This window comes from Rhipicephalus microplus, unplaced genomic scaffold, assembly GCF_043290135.1.
Source record: "Rhipicephalus microplus isolate Deutch F79 unplaced genomic scaffold, USDA_Rmic scaffold_1088, whole genome shotgun sequence".
Lineage (NCBI taxonomy): Eukaryota > Metazoa > Arthropoda > Arachnida > Ixodida > Ixodidae > Rhipicephalus > Rhipicephalus microplus.
The window spans coordinates 7,501-13,156 of record NW_027465633.1 but is presented as its reverse complement, the minus strand read 5'-3'; the positions used below and the strand labels follow the sequence as shown (position 1 = coordinate 13,156).

Genomic DNA, 5,656 nt, shown 5'->3' with positions numbered 1-5,656 from the left:
TGGCCGAGTGAGTGCTGGCACTCCGGCGAAGCCAAACGGGGCCGATTCCGGCACGATATCGGCGTCTTTCTACGTGCTCGCCGGCGACCGTCGCACGAGTACGGCAAAGTGCGTCTGCCGGGGCGGGGTTTGCGACGCGTACGCAATAGTGAGAACCGTCGCTCGGATGTTCGTCGTCTTTCGCCGAGCCAGTGCTGGCAATCCGGCGAAGCCGAACGGAGCCGATTCGGGCACGATATCGGCGTCTTTCCACGTGCTCGCCGGCGACCGTCGCACGAGTACGGTAAACCGCGTCAGCCGGGGCGGAGTTCGGGACGCCGATGCGAAAGTGGGAAGCGCCGCTCGGATCTTCGCCGTTTTTGGAGGAGTCAGTGGCGGCACTCCGGTGAAGCCAAGGTGCGCCAATTCGCGCACGATATCGGCGTCTTTCGACGTGCCCGCCGGCCACCGTCGCACGAGTACGGCAAACCTCGTCTGCCGGGGCGGGGTTTGCGACGCCGACGCAAAAGTGGGAACCGCCGCTCGGATGTTCGCCGTTTTTGGCAGAGTGAGTGCTGGCACTCCGGCGAAGCGAAAGAGCGCGAATGCGCCCACGAAAGTGGCGTGTTTGGACGTGCTTGACGACGACCACCGCAGGAAAACGAAAAACCACGTCAGCCGGGGCGAGCGACCCATGGCGGTCTGGGTGCTTATCGCTGCTATTATAGGGGCACCCCGGCAGACGCAAAAAAAAAAAAAATTTTTTTCGACATTCTTTTTTGCTCGTCGACCTCGGGTGACCCAGGTCGCAGTGGGAGCCGCGCACGAAAGCGGCGTCGCGAGACGGCTTCGCGGTCGCTAGTCGCACGAGCTCGGCAACCGCGTCTGCCGGGGCGGAGTTCGGGACGCCGACGGCTAAGTGGGAACCGCCGCTCGGATGTTCGCCGTTTGTGGCCGAGTGAGTGCTGGCACTCCGGCGAAGCCAAACGGGGCCGATTCCGGCACGATATCGGCGTCTTTCTACGTGCTCGCCGGCGACCGTCGCACGAGTACGGCAAAGTGCGTCTGCCGGGGCGGGGTTTGCGACGCGTACGCAATAGTGAGAACCGTCGCTCGGATGTTCGTCGTCTTTCGCCGAGCCAGTGCTGGCACTCCGGCGAAGCCGAACGGAGCCGATTCGGGCACGATATCGGCGTCTTTCCACGTGCTCGCCGGCGACCGTCGCACGAGTACGGTAAACCGCGTCAGCCGGGGCGGAGTTCGGGACGCCGATGCGAAAGTGGGAAGCGCCGCTCGGATCTTCGCCGTTTTTGGAGGAGTCAGTGGCGGCACTCCGGTGAAGCCAAGGTGCGCCAATTCGCGCACGATATCGGCGTCTTTCGACGTGCCCGCCGGCCACCGTCGCACGAGTACGGCAAACCTCGTCTGCCGGGGCGGGGTTTGCGACGCCAACGCAAAAGTGGGAACCGCCGCTCGGATGTTCGCCGTTTTTGGCAGAGTGAGTGCTGGCACTCCGGCGAAGCGAAAGAGCGTGAATGCGCCCACGAAAGTAGCGTATTTGGACGTGCTTGACGGCGACCGCCGCAGGAGTACGAAAAACCACGTCAGCCGGGGCGAGCGACCCACGGCGGTCTGGGTGCTTATCGCTGCTATTATAGGGGCACCCCGGCAGACGCAGAAAGAAAAAAAAAAATGGGGACATGGCGTGCGTCACCGTGCGGCTTCGCAGCGTTGCCGAAGTCGCCGAGCCCTTCGACTGAGCCGAACGGCGGACAGGGAACGTTGGTCGGCCGTTCTAACCTGTCGGTGCCACGCCGAGACGTCGTTAAGGAAAACCGCGTCGTGGGCCTCTACGACGCCGTCGAGTCGTTGTACGTTTGGTGTCCAGCGTGTCGGCGGCGAGTAGCGGACACGTCGTTCACGACTTCGGTCTTTCGCAGTCGACGCGAACTTGCGGAGAGTCGTGGTGCCTCACGTTTTCGGCAGAAACCGCGGCGGAATTTTCCCGTGCGTGCGCGCACGACCTCGGTGCTGTGCCGTCAGCGTAGTGTTGCACAAACTCGTGGCCTACCCAAGGTGCGGTACGTTTGCGGCCGTATCCTCGGTGGGAATTTCGTGAGTAGGGTCGCAAATTCTACGACCTCGGCGGGTTTGAGAGCGACGTAGACTTGTGGCACGCTCAACATGCCACACGTTTCGGGGCACACCCGCGGTGAAATTTTCTCGAGTACGCTCGTATTAGGGCCCAAGGAGGTCTGGGTACTTATCGCTGCTATTATGTGGGGGTTCTCGTGAGCGGCGTACGCGAAAGCGACCGGGTGTCTGATATGCGGCGGGCTTCGGCCTCGTCAAGCGTGTCCTCGGGTCTGCTCCAGGGGAATCCACGGCAGTCGTCTGCAGCCTCATCCGCTTGATGCGTTAGGGGCTGGTTGTCGGACGGTGCCGTTTTACCACGATATCGAGGTGTGTTCCGTGTCGTCCTCGGGCGATTCAGATGCGAAAGCGCCGAAGACGCGGGCGTGACCCGTCGTCTGGCGGCTTTGCAGTCTCGGCTCCGTTGCTAGTTCCGGCCGGTCCACCGACAGTGCAGCGGGCTTGGGCAACCCGCACGGCGCGACCGAGTCGATGCAACGAAAAAGAGCGAGCATGAACGTGCTTCTTGCCGCACGGCTCCCACTCGTCTTTCGGGAAGGTTGTGCCGTAGCGAGCTCGAACGCCGTCATCTCGGAGTGCAAAATAAGCGTGTTGGGGCGCCTGAAGGTGGCCTCCGCCGCACACAGACTGCGTCCGGCCCGCCGAGGGCGAGGACGGACGCGCAGTCGAACAATTACCTGGTTGATCCTGCCAGTAATCATATGCTTGTCTCAAAGATTAAGCCATGCATGTCTAAGTACATGCCGAAATAAGGCGAAACCGCGAATGGCTCATTAAATCAGTTATGGTTCCTTAGATCGTTTCTTCCTACTTGGATAACTGTGGCAATTCTAGAGCTAATACATGCAGTGAGCCTGGAGCCCTTTGGGTAACGGGTGCTTTTATTAGACCAAGATCGATCGGGTTTCGGCCCGTATTGTGTGGTGACTCTGGATAACTTTGTGCTGATCGCATGGCCACGAGCCGGCGACGTTTCTTTCAAGTGTCTGCCTTATCAACTTTCGATGGTAGGTTACTTGCTTACCATGGTTGTTACGGGTAACGGAGAATCAGGGTTCGATTCCGGAGAGGGAGCCTGAGAAACGGCTACCACATCCAAGGAAGGCAGCAGGCGCGCAAATTACCCACTCCCGGCACGGGGAGGTAGTGACGAAAAATAACAATACGGGACTCTTTTGAGGCCCCGTAATTGAAATGAGTACACTCTAAATCCTTTAACGAGGATCAATTGGAGGGCAAGTCTGGTGCCAGCAGCCGCGGTAATTCCAGCTCCAATAGCGTATACTAAAGCTGCTGCGGTTAAAAAGCTCGTAGTTGGATCTCAGTTCCAGACGAGTAGTGCATCTACCCGATGCGACGGCTCGGACTGAACATCATGCCGGTTCTTTCTTGGTGCACTTCATTGTGTGCCTCGAGATGGCCGGTGCTTTTACTTTGAAAAAATTAGAGTGCTCAACGCAGGCGAGTCGCCTGAATAAACTTGCATGGAATAATAGAACAAGACCTCGTTTCTGTTCTGTTGGTTTTTGGAATACGAGGTAATGATTAAGAGGGACGGACGGGGGCATTCGTATTGCGGCGCTAGAGGTGAAATTCTTGGACCGTCGCAAGACGAACTACTGCGAAAGCATTTGCCAAGAATGTTTTCATTGATCAAGAACGAAAGTCAGAGGTTCGAAGGCGATCAGATACCGCCCTAGTTCTGACCATAAACGATGCCAACCAGCGATCCGCCTGAGTTACTCAAATGACTCGGCGGGCAGCTTCCGGGAAACCAAAGTATTTGGGTTCCGGGGGAAGTATGGTTGCAAAGCTGAAACTTAAAGGAATTGACGGAAGGGCACCACCAGGAGTGGAGCCTGCGGCTTAATTTGACTCAACACGGGAAAACTTACCCGGCCCGGACACTGGGAGGATTGACAGATTGAGAGCTCTTTCTTGATTCGGTGGATGGTGGTGCATGGCCGTTCTTAGTTGGTGGAGCGATTTGTCTGGTTAATTCCGATAACGAACGAGACTCTAGCCTATTAAATAGGTGCGGGGTTCCCAGCACCTTACAACCTTCTTAGAGGGACAAGCGGCTCCTAGCCGCACGAAACAGAGCAATAACAGGTCTGTGATGCCCTTAGATGTCCGGGGCCGCACGCGCGCTACACTGAAGGAAGCAGCGTGTCTTTATCCCTGTCTGAAAAGACTGGGTAACCCGTGGAACTTCTTTCGTGATTGGGATAGGGGCTTGCAATTGTTCCCCTTGAACGAGGAATTCCCAGTAAGCGCGAGTCATAAGCTCGCGTTGATTACGTCCCTGCCCTTTGTACACACCGCCCGTCGCTACTACCGATTGAATGATTTAGTGAGGTCTTCGGACCGATGTCCGGCGCGGCCTTTCGGTTGCGCCGGTCTGTTGGAAAGATGACCAAACTTGATCATTTAGAGGAAGTAAAAGTCGTAACAAGGTTTCCGTAGGTGAACCTGCGGAAGGATCATTAACGGATTGTGAAGGGTGAGCGCCTCAGCTGCGTCTGCGCCCGACACTTTCTGCCGCTGACCCCGTTTGGACGCGGGGTCGGCTTTTCCCCACGGGGCTGCCTGAATGTGGAGCGGCACCCCGTGACAAATTGTTGCGCCCAGCGGACGCCAACACCGCGACCTTGGACGGTCGGCCAGGTGGCGGACGCGGGTACAAACGGCGCAACGCACTCATAGGTCGGCTTTCGACCCGCCACTGCACCGTGGCTCGAAGCGCTCGAAATGCGCGACCCGACCGCTGCGGGACCGCCTAGTACTGTAAACAGGAGCGGCGGAGCGCGAACGGCGAGTCGTGGTTACGTCGGTAGAAGGCGAGGCTGCGCGTTCCCGAAACGCCAGCCGAGTGCCCTCCCGACCGTTCGAGCGTGCAAGAACGAGACCCGACAATCGCGCGGCGACTGCCAAGTACGAGAGGAACGGCACAAGCGTCGGCGGTCGGTCAAGGAACTGGCGATGTGACGGGTCCGCTGTGCACCAGTGCATACCGTCCCGCCGTCCGCGGCAAGCGCCTCCGCGTCCTCGGGTGACGGAGGCTGCCGGTCGGTTCTTGCAGGCGAGGGATCTCGCTGGCACCGGTTCGCGTTGACGCGCGGCCGGTCATGGCACGGCGATGCGACGGCCGAGGTGCGCAGTACTCGATGGAGGAACCGCACGCTCCGATGACCGTCCCGCCCTCCGCGGCGTATGCGTACCGACCGTAATGGTTGCAGCAGCGCCGGCCGGCTTTTGAATTCGCCACACGAAACACGGTGCGAGATCGCGGTTAGGGGAGCGTCGACGTTGCCAGGCGTTTTGCTTGCTGCCGAGGGAAAGGCGGCACGGCCACGTCGCGCTCGTCGCGATTAGCGGGTCTGCGCGCTTTGGGAAGGTGCCGCAACGACTTGCCGAAAGAGGAAGCACGGAAGAACGAGGGACTTGGACGTCCCGACAATTGAACGCACTTGCGGCCAGGCCCTTGCTGGCTTCGTTCTTCCGCCTCGAGTAGGCTCGTACG

The 5,656-nt window shown here is 59.2% G+C and overlaps 1 non-coding gene across 1 annotated transcript; it reads left to right on the top strand.

The window, feature by feature from the left end:
- The first annotated feature begins 2,807 nt into the window (after positions 1-2,807).
- LOC142796085 (small subunit ribosomal RNA) lies at positions 2,808-4,622 on the top strand. The gene has a single exon (XR_012893535.1). It is a non-coding gene; the product is annotated as a small subunit ribosomal RNA (ribosomal RNA).
- Positions 4,623-5,656: the final 1,034 nt, after the last annotated feature.